This window comes from Chinchilla lanigera, unplaced genomic scaffold (genome assembly GCF_000276665.1).
Source record: "Chinchilla lanigera isolate Chin_1 unplaced genomic scaffold, ChiLan1.0 scaffold00030, whole genome shotgun sequence".
Lineage (NCBI taxonomy): Eukaryota > Metazoa > Chordata > Mammalia > Rodentia > Chinchillidae > Chinchilla > Chinchilla lanigera.
The window spans coordinates 11,981,206-12,007,094 of NW_004955431.1; positions in this window are offsets into that span (position 1 = coordinate 11,981,206).

Below are 25,889 nucleotides of genomic sequence, written 5' to 3' on the forward strand. Positions count from 1 at the left end.
TGTATCCCCCTGTTTGTACCTTTCAGAATGATAATGTTTGTCTTGTACCATTGAATATTGAAAGTATTTAATTTTCTTCTCATTTGTACAGTGGCTACAGCTAAGAGTTTCCCTTAGATCTTGGAAGAGACTTGGGACTTGTACTTTTCAGCAATGCTGAAACTGTTAGGATTTTGGCAATTCTTAGAGAGGGACTAAAGGCCTCTTGCACAAAGGGATGTGCATGAGTCTTTGGGGGACCAGGGAGAGAACACTATGTTTGTGTCTAGGTGTCCCTCCAAAGCCTTATGCAGTCATGGGTGTGGGCTTCCAGAGTTTGTGACTGATTCATTGTCTAATGCTGGGATTATGGGTGTGAGCGCTACAACCATTCTAGGTTGGGTAGCCTACATAAAATATAAGGGACAGAGTCTTCTTGCTTGCTCCTCCCCCTTTTGGTTCTTCTTGCTTTTGTCAAGAAGTGCTACCCCTCTGTCACACCACCATGCCTTGGAGCCAGCTGATTACAGACTGAAACCTCCATAAACTGTGAGCTAAATAAACCTTTCCTTTCTTAATTTTGAGTGTCAGTATCTTGTCTCAGTATTGAGAGAAAATAAGGAAGACTTCTTCTTCTTCCAAGAGGAAGAAGTCTAAAAGGGGGATTTTCTATCCGCTAATGGAAACTGGCTTAGATGTCTACATTTCTATGGAGAGTTGAACAAAAACAAGTAGACAAAGGAAAAGAGGAGGAATAGTAGATAGTTGGCAAATGGTACAGTTGTTAAATTTGTTATTGCTGTTTTACTTGGAAAATGGTATAATTTATTTCAGTTGGGGGGAAGACACATTATGAACCAGCACTTTGCAGACTTTACTCTTAGTAAAGACAAGTGGGGGTAGTGATTAGAAACCGTTTGGGAGATGCTGTGCACTCTACCACCCTCCCAACATAGCAGTGCACGAGAGCCCAAAGAAACTTGTGATAGATGCTCAGTGGTGGAAAGGGCATCTTTAACTATTTAGCACAGAATTATGAAGTTATTTGGTTTCAAAACTTGTTTTTTAGAAACAACTTATATTAGTCAAAGAATATATTTTAAAATACTTCTCAAAGGGCATTCATATTTAAGTTCAGTCATTATCTTATTTTAATTAACCAGTTATCCATAATTTAAGAAAAAAATTATTAAGTTACTATCGTGTTAGGCAACGTTATTGTTTCTGTGAGACAGTGTAAGAATTAGTTAGGAAGAGAGTGAGATTAGGGGTAGGCTTATAGTCACAGCAGTAAAAGATTTATTTCCCTCTCATATTCTCCCTTTCAGTAATGACTTATGTATGATTTAGGGATAGTCTTTCTATCCTGGCATGCCCAGTATATAGCTGCTTTTTAGTGTCTCCTTGTGGATTGTATTAGTAATATAAAAGTATTACCCAAGAATATTTTTAAGCAATTTTACTTTTTATGTTTATCCCCTATCATTTATCTTACAGCTGTTTCTTATTCTTCATTATTTTGCAGGATTTCACACATCAATCTTTCTTTAGCTTGCTTCTGAGAAGTCTTCATTCCCACTTCTTCACTCTTACAGTAACCTCGTAGTTTGTTTTAGTAGTTCAGTGATATGATCTTGTCTTTTGAGACCATTTCTGGGCACTTGAGGGAAAATTGAACACCATCAGGGATAGAAATGCTACGTGACAAACATCCACAGCAAGACCTTGAGTCAATTTACATAATTGGTTTGGCCTTAATTAGAATATTTGTTACAGAGAGACATCAATATTTAGCCTAATGATTTTTCAAAACAGATGATAGTAAGCGATATGCTTTGCTATAGACTGAATGCTTGTGCCCGCTAAAGATCATGTCAAAGTGTATATTTTCAATGTGATAATATTTGGAGATGGGCTCTTTAGGAGGCAGTATCATGAGGGTGAAGCCCTTGTGAATGGAATTAGCATCTTTGTGAGAGATTCAGAGAACAGGGCTCTGTCTGCTGTTCACCATGTGAGGACCCAACCGGAAGACAGCTGCTAGCAGAGCAGTGGGGGCTCATACCCGATGCACCTCAGCTTATTATTTTGATCTTGAATTTCCATTCTCAACAACTGTGAGGAATAAATGTTTAACCCAGGCTGTGGTATCCTGTTAGAGATGCCCAAATGGACTAAGACAGGCTTCATAAAACAGGAAGTAGATTGGGATAAATTAGTTCTATCCTCAAATTTTGCACTTAATGACTTGCTACCTTGTATCACAATCAAATCACTGTAGCTCAGATACAATGGTCCCTCTGGTGCCTGGAATACAAGCTCATTAACATTTTATGAACTGATCACCACTTGGAGCTCTCCTATATTCCTAAAGTGACAAAATAATTCCATTTTCAATTAAGGTCTTCTTCCTAAATTACATGTACAAAACTTTCTAGTGATAGTGATTTCTATTCACTCCATCTAAATACAGATAGTCCCCACTTTTTCCATCAAATCTGTTTACTAAATAGTATTTTGGAGAGAAAAAATAATGAGCAGTTATTTATTTTCCCTTAGCTATTTATAAGGTTTCTGTCATTCATTATTTATTTCTGTCAGTTAATTTTTGAACAGGGAGCCAACAAAGGGAAATTAGGAAATGTAAATCATTCTCTTAGTGCTATATTTTATATACTCTTTAACTGTCGTTTTTAGAACATGCCTAAGGCCTTCATATCATCTCAGGTTTTCAGAAAGTTTATCAGCGTATCCTTTAAATTTGAAAAGAAATCCGTGTAATTCCTCCACTAGTAAAATTGACACCTATATGTATTATCTAACACTCATAATTCTGAAAATGTGTATGTTTTTAGTTTTCCATTCTTTAAAATTTATCCCCAAAGGTCACATCAAAATTCCATTCAATTTTCAAGCAAAAAACAAAAATTGAGTAGATTGGAGAGGAGCATAGAAAAATTAGAGTTCCAGCAAGACAAAAATGCCTGGGAATAAAACCAGCCTGTTGTATTTGTTTCTGTGATTAAATTTCAATGACTTCTTGAATCCCTGGGACCCCAGCTCCTTGGGAAACTATGACATCATGAAGTTACAACTTCCCAAGGACATCTCTTTTAAAAAGCAATCATCCTTTTTCCTCTGCATAGAAACAAAGAAAGCAAGATTCACTTTCCCTAGTGTTTCCTTAGGACCACATTTATGACTTGTCTAAGATTTAAAGGATTTTTTCTAGTCATGCTTGGGTAAATGGCTTTAGCTTTCTCGTTGTGTAGGAACAATAACTTCAGTAACACCAGTGCCATTGAGTCTCTATTAAAAACCTCCCCTGAGAAATTACTATTTTCCTTTTGTGTACCTGACTTCTTATAACATACCTAAGCACATTTTTTTCCTTTTATTTCTCTCAGGGTCCCACCTCAAGATCTAGACAGGAATCCTGATCATTAAGACCTACAAGACCTTTATAGGCCCTCCCTCTTCTCTAGCTCCAAAGGGATAAATTTTTAAAAAATTTTTATTCTCTTCAAAATAAGAAAACAGGCCAGGTGTGGTGGCCGCACATGCCTGTAATCCCAGCACTCTGGAGGCTGGGGCAGGTGGATTGTTGTGAGTTTGAGACCAGCCTGGGCTACAAGGTAAACTCAAGGCCAGCCTGAGCTGCATAGCGGGACTCTGTTTCCAAAAAAAAGGCAATAAATAAATAAGTTAAATTAAATTAAAAACAAATGAACATCCATCCATTAGAAAATAAAACTTCCAAACAATCATATAAGAATCATAAACCTTGAGTTCAAATTGTTCATAAAGTTCCCCCAAAAAATTCTCTGTAATTTCTTTCAAACCTCTTCTGATTTTCAATGAGTACTAATGATTTCAAAAGCATTAGTCTGCATTTTTGTTCCAGATAGATGATGCAGACTCTAATTAGCCATTTTTATAAAAGTAGATTTGTGGATTCAAATAGTTGAATATCTCCCACATATAGAGGAATGAAAGATGTTTCAGGTAGCTCCTGAGAACAGATTTGAGATCAAGAATTGGAAATGACTGTATGGTGATAGAAATAACTTTATGATAGAAAAAAGTGGTTGAAGAATTTGAACAAAGCCAGGCATAGTGGCACATGCCTGTAATCCCAGCACTCAGGAGGCTGAGGTAGGAGGATCATCATGAGTTTGAGGCCAGCCTGAGCTGCAGAGTGAGACCCACTCTCAAAAACAAACCAAAAAAAAAAAAAGAATTTGAACAGACACATATTTCAAGAAAGAGTGAAATCCCAACCCCAGAAATTTTCAAGGAGCTGCTCAAGCAAGGATAGCCCCGGAGTTGTCCTTGCATTTTTATTGAAAGCCACAGAAAAGGCCTTACTCATTCTTTTAGCCATGGCCACAACACTAATGTTTCACGTCCATGGTTGTGGAGATCACTAACAAAGGGAGTGGAACATCTACTTTGCACCAGTTTCATTCCCACTAATTCAGTGCAACATACCTTTGAAAGACACCACAACATGTATGGATGAAAATCCAAGACTCAGACACCTAAAACATGGCAGAATTAATATGAACCCTTTTCGAGATTCCAAGAATTATTGTTTGAGATTCCAAAATGTGAATTCTTTCAATATACAGTGCAGTTTATCTCTATTTCGGTAACTTTTCCTACTATCAATAGTCTTCAAAACCAGTTTGATAGATTTAAAAAGAAACTGCTTCCAGATAATTTTCAAAAAAAAAAAAGATGAATCTTCATGGAGCATCCCATCCCCTTCTGCTCCTTATGAGCTGATTTTTGTGATGCAGTGGTATTGTGAATTACGTATATTTTTAACTCTGTTGACTGTTTGTTGAGAAATTTGTTCTCTAAACATCGTCAATGAATCCTAGGCTAAATCATGAGGTCTTTTCTCATTTCACAATCTCCAATGGCACCAACTATAGCGCTTTACATTAACAGGCATTCAAAAATTATCAATTGAGTCTAGTACTATTCCTGGCAGAGTATACAGCATATGTGAATAGAACAATTACATGACATAAGCCAGTGACCCTGTGAGTCCTAGCTACTCAGTCATAAGCTGTGCTACCTTAGGATGATTACTTCATCTCTCTGAATCAAATTCCTTATCTGTAAGTTACTAATTATACTCACCATCATTCTGTATTATTATGGGTATGCAATATAATTTATGTAAAGTATCTAAGCTATTGCTTACACATATAAATCACTTAGCAAGCGGTAGTTGTCACCTTCAATTTGTCAGCATCTTATTGCAATAAAACACGTGTATGAGTTTGAAGCCATAGAGATTTTGCCAGTAGTTCTATTAGATGATTTACTATAAGCCTTTTCTTTATTCCAGAAGGCTTCCTGTGGATAGTTTTCTCAAGGTAAATGCTCTAATTTATTAACTATGAAGGGCATTTTTAAAGAAAAGTGATAAAACAAAATCCCCTGTGCTAAAAAAAATTATGTAGTATACCTAGCGATGCAAAAAAACATTTAAAAGAAGTTCAAAACCTTGACCTCTACCATCCATAAACAAACATTCTAGAGTGGAATAGCAAGGCCAAAAACACATAAAAGAATCAGAGTAATTTATTATTAAATAATAATGCTACAATAAAATTTATAGCATTACTGAAGTACTGATCATAGCTTGATAGATTTCAGAACAGGAAGGCATTCGTGTTGGCAGGAGAAATAAGGAAAATGTTCAAGAACTTTGGCAGCCATAGTAGAATTTGAGTACATGGATGAGAAGTATTCTGAGAACAAGGACCACATGAACAACGTGTTAATGAGGTTTTTGATGCTAAGGCAAAATACCTGACATACACAACTTGAAGGAAGAAAGCTCATGGTTTCAGAGGTTTATTTGACTAAGAGTTGCAGAGTTTTCACTCTATGGTTGGCTGGCTCCAAGGGGGAAATATGGCAGATGGCCATAGTAGTTGTGTGTGGAAAGAGAAAGAGATGTCCACTCACATCACAGAGGACAGCCTGCCTTACTCAGGAGCCCCTAGAGCTATTAGACGATGGTTTGATCATTCTGAAGTACTGATTTAAGTGCTGTGATAGAGTCCACAGGGTAATCTGGAGTTATTTTGTACCAATCATGGGCTGTTGATGTTGCTGCATTCGCTGGCACTGTTTCTTCTGGATCCAGGATCCAGGGCACTATCTTTTATTTTCTGGCAATGTTATGGTTTATATCCATATGTGCCCCCATGGGCCTCATGCCATGATGCGGGAATGGGGGCTTTGAAAGGTGACTGGATTACAGGGTTTACAGCCGGCCTGTTGTTAGGAGGTGGAACCCAGTCAGAAGAGGTGGGTCACTGTGGGCCTGATCCAGAAGGTTGTATCTCCCTTCCTGACTCCTCCCTTAACACTTTCTGTATCCCTCTGCATGAGAAGCAGCTCTCCTCCTCTAAGCCCCTCTACCACACAGTCCCGCCTGGGAGCCAGCTGACTGTGAGCCAAAATAAATCACTCACCCTTTAATTTGGAAATGTCGGGTATTTTGTCCTAGTAACAAAGAAAATGATGAAAACAGGCAACGTGAAAGAGATACGTTGGAAATTGAGGGTGTGTGTATGAGTGTGTGTGTGTGTGTGTGTGTGAGGTAAACAATAATAGGCATTCTAGCTGCATTCTCTCGCACTGTTATTAAGTGCAGATCTAAACATTTCTGCACCTGAATTTAAAGATAATTCATTAAAATATATTTAAATGGCTGATTGTAATCATTTTTTTCAAGAGTCAGTCTGTTTCTTTCCAGGATCCTTGTGCTGAAAGATTTTCATGCTAGGCTAAATATAAGGTTATGATGGTAAACACCACACAACCCACAGCTTCTAGGGCCTAAACATATGCATAGTTAAGTAGGTTTTTGTATCCTTCCGTTTGCCTAAACTTTGACGTGCTTTCTTGATAATAATAATTTCTTCGCCCAAACTTTGACATGCTTGGTGCATTATCAAGAGCATACCCACTTTCATTAGTCACTGATGAAGGACTCAAATTTGACACATTACTCGTAATCAGTAGCCTTAGGAAGGAACTCTCGTTTAAACTATCGGTCCCTGTGTTCCAATGTTACAAATTTAGGGGTTTCCAAATGATGTGCTATTAATTGAAATAAATTAAGCAAGTTTATTTATATACTTTTGTAAATTCTTCTAAGAACCACAAAAAAAAAATGTATGCCACTTTTTAAGAAGAGTAGTTTACTACAAAGCCTTTATGATACAATCAACCAAGGGAATAGGAAACAGAACCACATGTATTATCTAGATGCTACAAATCAGTATGTCAGTCCTTTCCCAGGCTTCAGTGCATGAAACTGGATGACCTTGAGAAAGTAAACAGCAAAGTACGGCACTGAAGACTCTCAGGCCAAACGGCTTCAGTTCAAGTCCTGTCTACTACCAGCTAAGTACGGGTAAGTTAATGAACTTCTTCGGGTTTTGTAGAAGCTGGATCCTATAGTGATCCTCAGTGAATTCCCTCCTCTTGAGTGTTTTCCCCTACCAACTGAACCTGTAAACTTCCTTCTAGCCAGTAGCATACAGCAAAGGCCAAGGGATTTTGCATGTTTAATGAAAGTTCTTAATTCAGATGCAGAGATGTGTTCAAGAAACACCAAATTTCAGTGAGCCAGAAGGAATAAATTCCAGATATGTTGTTTAACACGGATACTGTGGTTAATAACAATGTATTTTGTTCTGGAAAATCACTAGGAAGACAGATGTGAGTGTTCTCTTGTACTGTTTATAGCCTCATCATGGCATACGACTGATAGTTTAATCAGGTATCACAATAAGTCAGCAACAAAGGCTGAAATAATTACAAAGAGTACTTGAAATATGAATTCATACTGCTATTAATGTTGAAATGCTCCTAAATTCATGATGTACCTTGAAATAATAGCAAATTATTACATGAACAATTATTATTATCAAGATCCAAATTTTTATATGACATTCCAAGCATGTGCAAGAAGTAAGAAATTTAAATTTAAACATCTCAGTTAATCTGGAATTTGACAAAATTTCATTAAACTGGATAGGAAATGTTTAGGTACATATTTGGAGATTTTCCATTAAAATTTTTAAAGCCACATGCCATAGAAGTAGTAGTTATACTTTCTGAAATAGTTGTACTATCAAATAATGTGCACAAAATAATACATCAAATTAAAGTACATGTCTTAGCAAATATTAAGGAACATACGGCAAATCTGCTGAAGAAATATATATTAGAACTAATTATGTTAGAAAATATTTGCTGCTAAACTGTTAGATGAGTTTACAGGTTTTGTAAATGTCTCAGTGCATAGTGATTGCTAGATTTTTTTCAAGACTGAAATTAATAAAGAATTCTGGGTTTTGTAAACCTCTTTAAAAAGATGTACTAGATATACTGGGTTATTTTATAAAAGTAAATTTTGACAAACAACTGTTTATGAAAATTTCATATAATAATATCCAATCATATATAGATGCTTTGATTACATTTTAAACATATCATGAAATAAGTTAATATGGTATCACACATGAAATTCACCTACTGAATAATTCATTTACAAATTACATCAGCTAACAGGCTGAAAGCAGGACAGCACAAAATACTAATAGACACCATCAATGTGGCTAATGTCATAAAAATGACTTTTGAAAATATCTTATGCCTATACAAACACTAGTTTACATCAGACCAAAACTTTTACCAAGTACAACTAGTAGACTGTACAAAAGTTAAGTCTGGGGCTGAGGATTTAGCTCAGTGGTGCACCACCTGCCCAGCAAGCATGAGGTCCTTAGTTCAATTCCCAGTACAAAAAAGAATTTAAGTCCAACAGCAATCATCAGGCCAAGAAGCTGAACTTCAGGTAAAAATTTCAGAGAGAAAGAGAAGGTGGAGAGGGAAAAGCAAAATGCATTCTTTTTTTCCCTTTATGGTATTTGCTGATCTTCGAGTAGAGAATTACTAGAACATAGAAAGCCTAAAAGAAATTATAGAAGGTGTAGAAGGTAGACAGAGCTATCAGCAGTCTCACTGTGTTAGAAAGACAAAAATTTAAGTTCTGGACAAGTACAGATTAAATTCCTGTGAGTACTCTGGTTCTCAGTTCAACTTTCACATCCTGAAAATGAAAGTGAAAACAAAAGGTCTTTAAAATGCTGCAATCCAGACCAGAATCAGGCCTATTCTGGATTAGATTAAGATGATTTGCAACTACTTTAACTGCCTATCATCATCAAAATTATTTCCCTCTGCAAAAATATTCTTGTGATTATAAACAATGTCTAACATTCAATTAAAATGTACCAGGCATAACAAGAAACACTATCTAGAAAATTAAAATATAGTAGCAGATTAATGGGTGACTAGATTTACCAGGCACAGGATTTAAAATAGCTGTGACTAATGTCCAAAAAGAAAAGAGAAGAGAAGAGAAGAGAAGAGAAGAGAAGAGAAGAGAAGAGGAGAGAAGAGGAGAGAAGAGCAGAAAGAAAAGGGATGATAAGAGAAATCAGGTAAAAAGTATAATACATTTTAAAATTCTATTACTATAATTATAATCAAATCAACAATTTGATTTTTGTGCTTATCAGTAAGATTAGGTACATTTAAAAAGATAATTTTAGGAAAAAGAAGGTAGAAATGTACAAATTAAAGCATGAGAAATGGAAATCAAATGAAACAATAAAAGAAACATGGGAAAATTTTAAAAGTTCTAAGATTACAGTGTCCTAAAATAATCATAAAAAGCAATACACCCTAGAGTCCTCATAAACTGTGGAAAAACACTGACTCATACATACAAAAAGTGCTATAAACACCAAACAGGTGAAAAAGCAACAAATTCACACTATAGCAAAATTGTTAAATAGCAAAGACATAAGAAAAGGAGATACTTTCAAAGGAGGAAGAATAAAATAGGTTGATTTTAATAGTAATTATGACAGAAGATATTAAAAGTATGACTTTATTTTGCCAAAAAAAGTGTGAAACTAGTACAAAATAACATGTGAAAATATCTTTCAGAAATAAAGGTAAAATTGAAATGTTTTTAGATATGCAAAAACTGAGAAAAGTATCACTAGCAGACTTTCTTAGTATAATTACTAAAGAGAATTCTTCAGGTAAAGAGAAAATAATCCTAAACAGAAATACAAAATGCAAGAAAGATTAAAAGGTGACAGAAATATGTTTGTGGATAGATATAAATCAGAACCACTCCACAGAACAGTAATACTAATGTGATTCAGAGTTCAAATTAAACTACATGGTAGCAATAAAGTGAAAAGAAGGATGGTTAAATCATTTAAAATATCATAAACTTACTGATCCTATGCTATTTTGTAAAATGTTGTCGGTCTGTTAGTATTTTCCTCCTTTTATTTCTAAAATTAAAAAAAATATATATCATAAACTTCCAGGACGGTCAGAGAATTGGTAATTTAGTTAAATTTACATAAATTAAAGCTAATCCTTAAGTGATAATGAAAGAAAATATAACACAAAAGATAATATAGCCGGGCGTGGGGCACTGGGAAACCTGAAGCAGGAAGATCGCCACAAGTTCGAGGCTGCGTTCTGGGCTCCATAGCAAGACCGTCTCAAAAAACCAATAATAATAATTAAAATAAAAACATAAATTTTGTGACCTACAAAGAAGATAACATATCACGATGAAAGGAGAACATGATTAACACGTTGGTCCTGTAGCTTCAGGTGGGGTTCTGGATAGTTAAGTGGTCTCCCGTGGCACAACCCCGTCTGGGGTCCGTGTCCAACCTCCCACGAGGAATGTAGGAGTGAGGCGAGGTTGACTCCAAGCTGAAGATCCCCGAAGTGCAGAAAAAGGAACTCTGCTCCAGCAAAGAGGTCAGAAACCGAAATAGTGTGAAACAGAGGTTTATTTATAAGATGATGAAAGCAGAGACAAAGCTACCAAACAACAAGCTGTACTTCAGGAGAGCTTGAAAGAGCTTCTTAACAGAGTCTTTACTCTGCCCAAATTTACAGGGGCAATCTGGTCTGGGATGAGGTAAGAGTTATGGAGTCTTCACTGATTGGTGTACTCTAGGCCAATCAGGGGCTTAGCCTTTATTGCCGGGTGAGCTGTTGCTGTGGTGAGCTGTTGCTAGTGTGAACGGTTGCTAGGGTGAACTAAGGGTCATGGAGTTTGGGGAGCATACCGTAAACGCATGTAAACTGGTCCTTAAAAATAACTTCTACACTTGTGAAGGTTTCACAGAGGGCAATTTCTAGTAAGCAGGTGGTCATTTCTACAGCCATCTGCCACATCAGCCATGCCACATTAGCCATTGCATGCCCTATCCCTGCATGTCTTCCCCTCTAACTGTCCCTTAAGGCATATAAAAAAATAGTACACCCATCAAACGTAGAACTTGCATGCTTTTCACATGCAAATGAAACATTTACCAAAAATGGCAATATGTTGCTGTAAAGAAAGTAGCAATCATTTTTTTTTCAAAATACTGAAGCACAGAAGATAATTGCTGACAGGGGTCATTCTCATGGGTTTGGAAATTAAGCAACATAATTCTAAAGTACTTCTTATCTCAAGAAGAAAATGAAATAAAAATACTTTGAACTTGGTGGTAAAAATAAGATATAATAAAATTTATGGAGTGTAGTTCAAAATATCTTTAGAAAATGGTATAATCTTTCATTAATATAATAGAAAAAAGAAAGGTAGAAAAATCAATGATCTGAAACTCTAAATCAAGAGCTTGGGTGAAAGTCCAAGCTAATCAGAACACCACTCCCATTACTGATTCCAGGTACAAGTCCCTGACCACCCGCACTTGTGAGCAACCAGATATAAATCAGATGTTCCATAACTTTTCTCTCAAGTTTAATAGCTAGAACAACTCACCAAACTCAATAAAATTTACTTAAAATTATCGGTTTATTATAAACAATACAACTCAAGAACAGCCAAATGTAAAAGATAGTATAAGCCAAGGTAAGAAAGTGATGGTAGAAGTTTCCATGTCCTCTCAAGGTATACCACCTTGCAAGCCCGCAGCATGTTCAATACAGATGTTCTCTGGATCTCACTGCTCAAGTGTTTTAGAAAGGTCCAATCTCAAGCCCCTAGCCCTTCCTCCAAGGTTTTTGGCAGGACTAAAAGTTCTCACCCCCTAATCACTTGGTCTTTCTGGTAACCAGCTCCATCCTGATGTCTTCAATTATCTCATTTATATCAACTGAGATGTTATGGGAAGGAAGTCATCATGAATAACCAAAGAAACTCCTATCATCCAAGAAATTCCAAGGGTTTTAGGAGCTCTATGCCAAGAGCTACAAACAAAAGCCATATATAGTTTGCATCATACCATGTATGGCAATAAATCAATCAATTTAAATAAGATGGATAAATGCCTCAAAAAAAAAAACCCCTGTACAAAGATATGGAAAATCAGAACAACTTTCTATATTTCTAATGAGTCTGTCATTTTAATTTTTCCTACATGAAATCTCCAGATTCAGGTGATTTTACCCTTCTATCATTGAATTATTCCAAATATTAAAGAAAAAACCCACAATTCTCTTAAAAACTTATGTAAGGAAGAGGGAATGAGAGAACTCTTTCCAATTTATTTTATGAGGTCAGCAGTATGTAAAACCAAACCCTTAGAGGGATATCACAAAACAGTATGCAACACAGACTGGTGAAATCACTGTGGAAATCAGCTTGGAGATTCCTCAGCAAACTAGGTCCAGAGGTCCCATTCAACCCAGCTGTTCCCCTTCTGGGTGTTTTCCCAGAAGATCTAAAAACATCATATCACAGCGATATATGTGCACCTATGTTCATAGCAGCACAATTTGTAATTGCTAAATTGTGAAAGCAACCCAAATGTCCATCCACTGAGGATTGGATAAGAAAATTATGGTACTTTTATATAATGGAATATTACTCAGCTATAAAGAAAGATAAACTCTAGGTTTTTATAGGTAGTCACAACTAGAGAGCATACTCATAAGTTAAAGAAATCAGACCTGCATGCGCAAGTACCGCATTGTCTCACTAGTGTAAAACCTGAAAGAGTTAATAAAATCTTGGAGGTATAATAGACATTGTGAAATGACAGGAAAACGCTCAAGGGTAAAGGGCAACTGGGATGTGGGAAAAGAGAAGGGAAAGGAGAAATTTTGTATGTGTGTATATACAGGATAGTTAACATAGTTGAGCTACTGTCTTTTATTTCTTTTCTGAAAGAAATTGTTAATGAGTCCTTGATTGATCAATATTGCATGTCTCTGTTTTCATGAGAAACCACTTTGAAGATATCAATATGTAATACAGCAAGCATTGTTAATTTCCTACCATTTTGTTTGTAACTTTGTATTGTCTGTACTGTTCTTTTGCTATTTTGTAAAAGGTTGTCTGTCTGTTAATGTTTTCCTCCTTTTATTTTTTAAATGAAAAGAAAACAAAACATTATGCAACAGGCAAATATCACTTATGAAAGTTTATACAAAATTTTTTAAATTTAGCAAATCCCACAGCATATAAAAATTATATTCTGTATCATTTTTATTCTTTTTATTATCTTTAAAATAAAAAATTAAGACCAGGGGTATAGCTCAGCGGCACAAGCACCTGCCTGGCAAGTGCAAGGTCATGAGTTCAATTTCCAGTACCAAAAAAAACCTAAAAGAAAAAATTAAAAAGTTAAAATGATAATGCATCAAGATAAGTTTGTTTTTTCCAAGAAAGCAGGCATTTCAAAATCAATCAGTTTAATCCAGAAGAGTAATAAAATTAATTAGAAAAAGCATATGATCATCTCAATAAAATTATAAAAGCTTTTTTGCTATATTTATCATGATGACAACTGTAGTAAATCAGGAATAAAACAATTCCATTTATTTGATAATATCTCAATGATGTAAAAACCAGAATTAGACTCAGAAGTCTTGAAGCAGGAAGATCACTTGAGTCGATGTTCCAGGTCAGCCTAGAGAATATAATGAGACTCATTTTAAAACAATCTTATTAAAGGATCATATTTTTTACAATATTAACAATGGTTATTATATTACATATTGTTATCTTCAAAGTAGTTGTTCAGATTACCAGATATAGGCATGCAAAGTTGATTAAACAGTGTAAGCACTAACTTCCTTTCAACAAGCTAATAGAAATTAATAGTACAATTATCTTAGCTATCTTGTATATACATATATAATATATATTTTTCCCCTTCCTCTTTTCCTCCTTTCCCCCATCCAAGTTGTTCTTTCCTTTTGAGCAGTTTTTTTTCCCTTTCACATTATCTACTGCACCTTTCTGATCTTATTTACTCTTTCAGTTTTTTACACTCGGGAGACAATACAATGTTTATACATGCAAGTCTGATTTATTTCACTTATGAGTATGACCTCCAGTTGCATCCACTTACCTATAAAAGTTTTGAGTTTACCTTTATTTATAACTAAGTAATATTCCATTTTTTAAAAATACCACATCTTTTTTATCCATTCCTCAGTTGATGAGTATTTGGGTTTTTTCCAAGATTTAGCCATGACAAATTGCACTGCTATTTAAACAACTGGTATTTTTCACTTGAGACTGGGCATGAGGTGCAAGTGTCCACATCACTACATTTTTTTTTGCTATGTAGCCCAAGCTGGCCTCAGAATTACAGTTATTAGTCTGTCTCAGCCTTCCAAGTGCAGGGATTACAGGTATGCTCCTCCATGCCCCACCACATCCCTACCTTTATTCAGTAATGTACTGGATATCTGATAAGTACAACGAGGCATAAAAAATAAATAATATATATGAGAATTATAAAGAAAAATGAAACCTATTATTCACATTATTTGCATATGACATAATTATGCACATAGGAAGTAAAGGAAACAGCGGACAACCTATTTGAATAATGGATGAATTTATTGATGTCATGAGGCACAAGGTCAGTAAAAATAAAACAGCAACAATACTTTGGAAAATTAAGTTGAAATGACAAAATTAGGACACAACGGTACCACAGACAAATGTATCAAAGTACACTAAATATGTATAAATTAATTGAACAAAAGATATATAAGAACTCTACATTAAAAATTGTAAAATATTGGGATAAAGGAGACCTAAACAGAAGAAGTAAATAAGTTACAACATAACTATAATATTTTATAAATAGGCTTATCCCACTGCAACAAGCTTTCAATCAATACACCAGGAGTTTGTTTTCTTAGGAAATGAAAAGCTGATTCTGTAAGCCATATAAAATGGTCAAGAAAAGGAAGAATATCCGGAAGAAGAACAATATTTGCCAACTTAGAGTACTAAATATCAAGACCTATTAGAAATGCAATGTTATCAGAACGCTTTGTTAGCAGCACAATGACAGGTGAATAAACCAGGGAGGGCTGGAGATACGGATGGCTCAGCAGCCCAGCACTTGCCTGGAAAGCACGTGGTCCTGAATTTGATTCCCAGTATGAAACAAAAAAAAACAAAAAACAATAAACCAAAGGAAAAGAAAGATCCAGAAAAATACCCTCCCAGACACAAATAGCCCATTGATTCATGACAAAGTTGCTGCTCAAGCACAGTGGGGAGTGGGTGCTCTTGTCAGTACCAGTGCCGAGTCAACTGGCTACGCATATGAGATTAAAAAGTAAATTTGGGTCTCTACCAAACTCCATAGTCAGAAACAATTTTAAATGGTTTTCAAATATGAACATAAAAGCTAAATTAAAAAGGGTTTTTGAATGAAATAGGACAACTTTACAACCTTAGTGCATGTAATGATTTCTTAAAACAGATGCAAAAAACAGTGACAATAAAGAGAAATTGATAAATTAGACAATATTAAAATTAAGAACGCTTTTTCATCAAACCCCATGATGAACCAAGTGAAAAAAGACACATTATGCATACATACATATATATAAGCCTATATTCATACATTTAAAAAATTACAAATTAATATTAAATGGTAAAATCACTACAGAAAATTAAGCAGATATAAGCCCTTCACCTTGGGGATCCACATGATCAACACATATAGGAGCTGAGAAAATGCTCAACCCTATTAATCACCACTAAATTAGAATATCAGAAACATAAATAAGGTACCACCACACATGCACAAGACTGGTTAGAAAGAACCTCGCTGAGGGCTGTGTGGGCTTGATCTTGTGGACTGTGCCTTGTGTCTTGCCTTTTCCTCTCTGGTTCTTTCCCATCTCTTTGCTTCCTGGCTGCTGTGGGGTGAGCAGCTTTGCTCCACCACGACGCTCTGCCTCATCTCATATCCAGAGCGATGGAATTAGCTGACTATGGCCTGGAATCTCTGAAACCGTGAGCCAAATCCTTCCTCCCTTTGACTGAATTTTCTCGTGCACTTTGTCTCAGTGACAGAAAGTTGACTAAAACAGCTGCCGCGGGACATGTACTAGGATATTCCTAGAGCACTGTTTGTCATAGTAAAAAAATGAAATGTTCTGAACTGTGACACACAATCCTCTTTTTTTTTTTTTTTTTTTTTTTTTTTTTTGGTTTTTCTGCGGTACCAGGAACCTAAGTCACGACCTTGTGCTTGCCAGGCAGGCGCTTTTGCTGCTGAGCTAAATCCCCAGCCCCACAATCCTCTCTTGATACCCATATGGGATTGGTTCTAGAACTCATACTAATATCAAAATTGGATGTTCAAGTCTCATAGACAATGATATGTTAATTGCACAGAACCTGTCCATATCCTTTTGTTTCCTTAAATCATTTTTAGTTTACTTATAACACCTAATGCAAAGTCAGTGCTATAAAAATAATTTGTGTGCAGTATTGTTTAAGGAATAATGAGAAGAGCCTAGCATGGCGGCACAGCCTATAATCCCAGCACTCAGGAGGCTGAAGCAGGAGGATCGCTCTGAGTTCAAGGCCAGCCTGGGTTACATAGTGAATTCAAGGCCAGTCTAGACTACATAATGAGATCCTGTCTCAAAACAACAACAACAACAAACCAGAAAAGGAATAATGACAAGGAAAAACCTGTACATGTGCAATATAGGTGCAATTTTCCCCAAAATATTTTCAGTCTATAGTTGACTGGAGCTGGGGACACAATTGGTGATACAGAGGGTTGACAATATACATAATGGCATATTATCAGTAATGAGAATAATAAAATTACAAGGGCCGGGGATTTAGCTCAGCGGCACAGCACCTACCTGACAAGCACAAGGTCATGAGTTCAATTCCCGGTACCAAAAAATAAAAATAAAATGAAAAATAAAATAAAATTACAAATACACAACAGAAACCACAAAACCAGAAACAAAATATTATATACTATATGGTTCTAATTGTAAAACTTTCCAAAGCAGTCAAAACAAAATTGGTCAACAGTGCTGGAATTCAGAATGGTAGTTAGGCTGGGAGAGGAAATGACCAGTGGGGATCCCAGAGGAAGCCTCCAGGGTGTGGGTAGCTTCCGGCTTCTTCATCTGCTGCTTTTTTCGTGGGGTATTTTTACTTAATGGAAAGCCATCAAGCTGAATATTACTTTTACACTTCTATAAATGTATTAAACTGCAATAAAAGGTTCCAAAATATGAAAAAAATATGTTCTAGAGTTCTGTTGAGCAGTAGGGTGAAATAGATGAAGATAATGTATGTGCATTTCCAAAAGCTAGAAGGATTTTATATATTTCACCACAAAGAAATGATAAATATTTGAGCAAAAGTTATGTTTACCTTGACTTGAACGGTACATGAGTATACACGCATTGAAACATCACATGGTACCTAATAAAGGTATACAATTCTATGTGCCAATTTTAAAAATATCTCCAAGAAATGTTTAAAATTAAAATATAATCTTAAAAATGGGGTAAAGCATATTAACTTGAGGGACTAAAGAATATGCCAGCATATTTAACATGCAAACTTCCACTTTATATTTGTAAGATACCTTCATGGCCTTGAAGGCATTTTACTTTGCAATTCTTGCTTCTTGAAGCATCATAACAAATACAGATTTATTTTTGTTGTTGGGCTTTGTCTTGAGCTATGGCTCTGAAAATGCCTGATCCTGCCCAGGAAAGGGCCTGTTAGGAAATTTATAAACATCCTGCATCTGGTGGGAGGAGAAAAAGAGGAGAAACTAAACAAAATCAGGAAACAGAAACTTCAGTGAATCCTGAGAGTTGCTTTTCTTCCTGACTGATCTTTTGGATTAGCAAATGCAGTGGAGCATTACCCTGTGACCAAGCACAGGGAAAGCAGGCAACTTCTCACCCAGACTGGCTCTTCTATATGGAGAGCAGAGATGCTGGAGAGCCAGGTACTCCTTAGGCACCCCATAAATATTACCAGACTAGTGGTTTGGAAAGCAATGACAAGGGCCACCTGCCCCGAGGGACACAATAGAGGAACAAATCTTACTGCTCTCAGCAGCCACTTAGAATTTTTAAAGTAGCTGAGTTACTCTAAAACACAATTCCAGTCAGATTAATTTTAGATAAAGAGTTGGGCTACACATTTTTGTAACTCATTTTCTAAGTTTTTTGTTATTCCCTTACATGTATTTCAAATCTGTGTTCCTGCCTGCGCGCTCCCTGGTAATTTGCATGACAGCAAAAAGAATAGGAACAGCATAGACCAGGACTCAAAGCTGGGAGTTTTGTTCTCGATCTTGCTGTACTAGCTATGATCTCAAACAATTAATTAATTTGACCTTTCTGGACTTCAATTATTTGTTGGCAATATAAAAGATTTTGGCTACATAATTTATTTCTTTTTTACTGTATATATTTCAGGTATACAGAGTGGTGTCTTACTATACAATGTGAAATTATCACCACAATCAAGGTAATAAATCCATCATTTCACATCATTTTCAGGTATGTATGTGTGTGTGTGTGTGTGTGTGTGTGTGTGTGCACCCTGAACAGTTAGGAATCTGTCCTTGTAGGAAATTTCACTTATACAGCACAGTATTGTTACTTATGTAAACTACAAAAATGTTAAAGTTTTTTCTAAGGTTAAGATTTTCTGGTAACCAAATCTCCATCTATTAGCACATGTATACATTTCTTAGGGCTGCCTACACAAGTTAACACCAAACCGGATGATTTAGAACAGTAAATTTATATTTTATAGTTCTGGAGTCTGGAATTTCACGATCAAGATACTGGCAGGATTTGTCCTTCTGAGAGAATGAGAGAGAATCTGTTTCAGGCCTCTCTTAGCTTTGAGTAATTTCCTGGCAGTCTGAGTCATTGCTTAGCTTGTAGATGCACCATTTCAATCTCTGTCTTCATTTTCATATGGTGTTTTTCCTGTAAATGTATCTGTCTCTTCAATTTTTTCCTTTCTACAAGGACACCAGTTGTATTGGATAAGGGTTCATCCTAATTAGTTGAGGACATCATCTTAACTAATTACACCTATAGCAACCTTAATTGCAAATAAAGTCACATTTATAGGTCCTGGAGTTGAGATGTCAACAGTTCCACCCATAATATCACCAATGGTTAGAATATGATAGTAAATTACCCCACAACATATCATCCCTATCATTTGCTCAGTTTGCAAGTAGAATCTAGGAGATAACAGCCTTGTTCCCTGGAGTCATTCTGCCTCTGCCCATCTGACCATTGCCTGCCAACCCTATTACCTGACTCTCTAACCCAACACTTGACCTATACTCTCAAGTCAGATGTGGGATGATTTAAGATCATAAGCTATTTAATTCTTCCCAATCTGTAGCAAATAGTGTGATATATGATTTGCAAGCACAGTACAACTTCTATAAAGGTGATTTTTGGTTTCATTTGAAAGTTTAAGAGAATTTTTGGCATAAGTAGGAATCATGGCTCCCTTGCATTTTCGAATTATATTTCTAAAATTTCAGTTTCTTTAACATTTCCACATTCATTTCATTTAACATTTCCACATTCACAATGGGAAGTGCTTTTAAAATATGGTCCTCACCAATCTTGATATTTTGTGTGGGAAAAATAGAGAAGGAGGAAGAGGAAAAAGAGGAGGAGGAAAATAAAAAGGAAGAGAAGAGAAGAGGAACAATGTCAAGGTAAAACAAAATATTGTCAAAATATTTCAAAGGAAAGATTGGCATATTTCAGGACATCGGCATGACCCATCTAACTAGTAAAAAAAGAAGACCATACATTTGCACAGGGTGTGGTGGTACACATCTGTAATCACTACGTGGGCAGAACGTCAGGAATGAGTAGGACTCAGCTATCCACGGTGGTCAATAGTTCGTATAATGAGTGTAACATAGCCCATGAGGTGAGGTTGCAGGCAAAGACTTCAGAGTTCAAAGGAAAAGAAAAAGCGACTGCATATACAAGAAAATAACATCCTCTCTTTAAAAAGAAAAAAAGTATTAGAGTGATAACAAAGACAGGTCCTCTGGCATAGGAAAAACACCAGGCTCAATTATGAGACACGGTGCCCAAGGGCAGGGCTGAGCAAAAGGCAAGGTTGTAGTTCCTTATCCCAGTTAGGGTCGGTGCTGATCATCAAGACCAAGGCTGTTAGCAGTCACCTGGGTGGCCAGTGGGTTGTCAAGTCACACACGCTACAGGCAGAAGAGAGACTCAAAGGCGGGGCTGTTGGATAACATGGTGGTGACTGATGCTGGGTTCCAAGGAAACAGGACAGAGCCTGAAGCCCAAACCGATGGTCATCTTCATTGCCTCGCTTCGGTTTCCATCGCAGTCTTCTCCATCTCCCCTTCTCTTCCTCCTGTTACCTTGCTTCCTTCTGCCTCTGTTATTTTCTTATATGCTTGTTTCTTTTTCACTATACTTAAAAAAAGTTTCCTTTCATTTCTCTTTTTTTTCCCTAACCTTCCACCACTTCTTCAATCTCTGCGCATCTCACTTCCTGTCCTCTGCAATCTCTGTTTCACTCAAACCTGAGTCTTCTGTCACCCTTCCACAGGAGATGGCATGTTTCTGTTAATGTACTTACCCAATGAAATTTTAAATTTCCAATTCTGATGATTAAAGAATATCTTTGGATTGTTTATACTTTGCCCTCTCTCAATAAAAAGATAAAAGCCAACCAGTTATTTTTGACAAGCATTTGATTCTTAGGACATTGTTTTGCTTTTTCCTTCAAGGCTGGTCCATGATTTTTAGTAGAAGAAGGAAGGAAAGGTTTCTCCTTCCTTGTTTTCAAAGTTCTTAAGTCAAAATCATTTGAAGCAGCATCATCAGTACAGAAATTCTTTTCTATACTATTAAATACTATCATTTCATTGATTTGCTATCTCTTTGTTATACCAGAGAGAGAGAGATGGTAATCTGGCTCCTCTTATAAACAGCAATGATTTTATTCATCCAGCCTAGCTTTCTTTGATTACCACAGCTAACAAAACTGATTATTTAGTCTAATAATAGCAGCGGTCATAGAAGCAATGGCAAAAAAAGTTACCAAACCGATAATAACTTCTAGGGATACACTGTTTCTCTAGTACTGGTCAGGAGTTCATTTTAACACATCAAAGTCATTCTTGAGCAAGTAAGACAAGTAGAATGTGATTATCACAATTCTTTGTTCACACAGATTTCTGTGTTTTCTGACCTCTGATACTGAAATGGCTACAGAAGCCTTTATTTTAATTATCAGTTCGGCTGTAGCAAACTAGAAAAGAAAAACATCCACAAATTTGAAAGATGCGCTGTCTGCCCCGAGCGTTTGTATCAAAGAGAGTGAACAGCTTGCTCAGAGCTCTTATGATATCACCTTCTGCAACTCAAAAGAGAAAAAGTAGTGTCTGGTTTTTCAAAGGGTAAAAAGAGTATGGTTTTATTTATTAAGTGTTCAAAAGCTTTGACAAGAGAGACCTGTCAGATGTTATCAGCATGGCCAGTTGGCATGCAGACTGTGGGCATTTTGTCAATTTAAATTGCCAGTCTACGAATCTCAACCAGTGCTGGCAAACCTGCACTAGCAAAAGCCAGTCGTTTTAGTAATCTCAACAATATTCTTAGGGACCAGAGTCCTCTCTGTTTAAAAGTTCTATAGCACAGGGTTTGGTGGCACACAACTGTAATTTCAGCATTCTGGAAGGCTGAAGCAGGAGGATTACAAGTTCGAGTCCTATGCAGTTTAGCAACTTAGCAAGCTCCTAAAATAAATTTTTTTAAAAAGGGGGTCTGATGACAAAGTTCAGTGTGAAGGCCTTGGTTTCAATCCCCTAGTAATGCCAAAACAAAACAAACCATTATATGGCAGTGTATTTTGCATGAGAAATAAATAAGCCTTTGGAAAGAACTTTGTAGATTCTCATTTGATATCGGATTAGACATGGTGGATCACACATTATTTTACGTGATTGTTTTGATGATATAAATAAATGCTGGAAATTCTTTCTCCTAAGTTTTCCTTCTTTTTTTGCCACCCTTCACCCTCACTAATTCCCTGAGGACCCATGAAAAGTACCTGGTAAAAGATATTACTTCTTCCCAAAGAAGTATGTATTATAATTCTAAAGACATAAAAGATTCTCTTCCGCTTTTTGAGTTTTCACAAAATTCTCCCAAATTATATTTAGAAGAAGAAATACAAGGATAATTAAGGTTTTTCCTCAGTGGCAATGAGAAGGAATTGTCTTTGTCACAAATTAAAACAAGATCTTTAGATGGAACAGTTAAAATCAGTGTGATACCTAACAGAGACAGAGGAGCATAGCCTATTGAGCTACGGATTGGGCATCCTGAACCCAAAAATATTAAATCAAAAATGCTCCAAAACCTGAAATTGAATGCCAACATGATGTTACAAGTGGAAAAGTCCATTCCAGGAAACTGTTCCATGCACCAAATTATTAAAGAATATTATCAAAAATTACCTTCAGGCTATGTGTATAAAATATATATGAATAATAAATGTTTAGATTTGGTTTAGATTTGGGGTCCATCCCTAAGATACCTAATTATGCATATGCAAATATTCCAAAATCTAATAAAATTCCAAAACAGTTCTGGTCTCCAGCATTTCTAATAAGGGTTATAGTATATAGTATTTACATGTCGTAAGTTGCTGGCAAGCAAAGTCCACATGTACTTTATTTATAACTATTTTGTTAAGCTTGATATCTCTATAGTGTTTAGAACATAGTAACCATGTTCAGATTGAATGAGGAGATACACAAAAGGCACTATAACACCTACACACACAGCAGAAGGAAAAGATATCAGGAACCAATGAAGAACAAACGTTTTAGTAAAAAAATGTTGAGAAGATTGTTATTTAGGAAAGCAATATACTGCTTTAACCATCACCTCACAGAATATATGAAAAGAATTTGACTCCACCTACAATTGAAGTATACAAAAAAGGAATTCATTTATAAAAGAGGAAAAGAACAAAGGTAACTATAAATTCGATCTTTAGGTTAGGGATGGGAGATCCTTAAAATAAGGGGAAGAGTACTTTTTTTGTTTAAAGACACTGTCAGATATCACAAAGAAAAATGTATTTTCATAGGATGAATTCAGGGCCTCTGGCTATGGTCAAACACCTCGCATACAGCCCAACATCCAGAGCACACATTCACATGGGAATGGCACCCCCTGGAGGTAACATGGTGTCCCTGCCCAACTGCGACACTCAGTAATTTTGGTTTCCTGTAGAATACCAGTTTACAAAGTGGAACGATTTTAGAATTTATGCATCTTGTGACTTAAGTCTGCACCAGAGAAAAGGTATTATTTTGTCTGAAGCTCACTTCTCAGGTAGCTGAGATTAGTGGGTCTCAAAATGTGGCACCAGAGACATTGCCATCACCAGATCCATACCAGGTCTGCAGAATCTGAAACTCAGAATTGGGCCAAGCACCTGTGTTTTTTAACATTTCCAGTAGAGGCTGATGCGTGTGAAAGTCTGAGAACCACTGCTTCAGGTGAACCAAACCACCATCCGTACTGCAGCTGAATCCATAACTTCCTTTGCAGTTCAACTCTTCCTATATTACAATTATAAATAACTTTCATTTTCACACATCATAGTCATATTCTCCCATCCTAGGTCCTCCAGCAAAAATTAGCTCTTGATAACTCATTTTTATTGAGATATTTTCATCAGGTCAGTACCCAGAAAAATGTTCATAGACCAGTATCTCCATAAACAAAAGATAGGAGCATGTCAGCAGCATCTTACATATCAAGGAGGAATAGGGTGAAATAATCCAACTCTAAATCTTCCCCAAACATCAGCTACCATGAAAAATATCTACCCTCCCCGCAAAAAAGAGAATTCAAGCAATCACCTGGAACTATTAGAAAAATATAAAGAAGTGCTAGATGATACTAAATGATGGTGACCATGTTGAAGAAAGAGATTATACTGGAAAGACAGGTTGATATCCATGTTTACTTTTTGTCCCAAAGGTGTTCATTTTCTCTTTAATAATACTTTACATAAATACATATGATTAGTAAGAAAATTCCCAAATCTTCATGAGGAAAATGGCAGAAGGCCACAAACTGACTCACAGGAGTCAAATTAAAATAGCTAACACATATGTGAATTAAAATTGATGTCTTTAATAATGAAAACCAGAAAATAATGCTGCTCAGTTTTAATTTGCTGAGTTGTCAGAAATTAGAAAAAAACAATGCTAATAAAAATATCTAATTGTCACAAATATCCTAGGAGGAAATTTGACAAACTATTTATAAACTTCAAAATGCTTAATCTCTCTGACTCAGGAGTTCCTTTCAGAACTCTGTTCTATAGAAGTGAATAGGACAAAGTGATTTCTCATATCATGAATTGAAATAATCTAATGGTCAAATTATAATAACATTATGAAAAGTTCAAGAAATTATGTATGAAAATATAGTGTGTTAAATTCCTACCATCTTGTCTAGTGAAACTCTGTATCATCTCTAATTTTTTTAATCATTATTTTTTAATCGCTTTAATGGTTTGATTGATCTTGCACTTACATCTGGTAATCTGAGCAACTTCACTGAAGATAACACTATGTAATATAACAGCCACTGTTAATTCCTATCATTTTGTTCTGAAACCCTGTATCATGTTTAAAGTTTTTACTTTTTTGTGTGTGTGTGTGATGTTGCTATTTTGCTATTGTTCTTTTTTAAACTATTCTCTTTAAGATAAAAAAATAAATAAATTGAATATGTAGTAGGTGCTTAAATGTAGAAAACATAATAAACACATATACACATTGAAATTTTAAAGGCATTCATTTCTGAGAGGAAGTTAGGGTGATTATTTTCTTTTGCCTCATCAACATTTTCTACAATAAATAAAATGACATTTTTCTTTGAAACATTTTAAAGCATATCACATTTAGATCATATTTAAAATATTTGGAAACTCTTTGGGAGTGCATAATCTTTCTTAGAAACCATAAGTCACAGTAACATTTAATGAGCTTTAATTATACAATTATTTCATTAAACTTAACATTAATTAAAATTTCTGTAAAGTAGGTCCATTTTTCCATTGACTTACATTATGAAATCAGGGACATGATTATATGCAAAATTCTTCCATTATACATAATTGCATTTTTCTGAAAGAAAAAAATGAAACATTTCCCGGGGAAGAATATGTCAAGTGCTTCAGCAGGATCTTGCTGCTACCATCGGACCCTTCTTAGCACCTTATCAACCTTCTAGGATGGTTTCCCACAACAGGGAATATTTGTCAGCTTTCTCTGTTTTGTACCTTTTTTGATACATTTACTATATATTATACATTATTGTTAATTCCCTACCACTTTGTTTGGAACTCTGTATTGTCTGTATTGTGCTTGTGATATGTTGTAAAATGTTGTATGTCTGTTAATGTTTCCCTTCTTTTATCCTTAAAATAAAAAAAAAAAAAAATA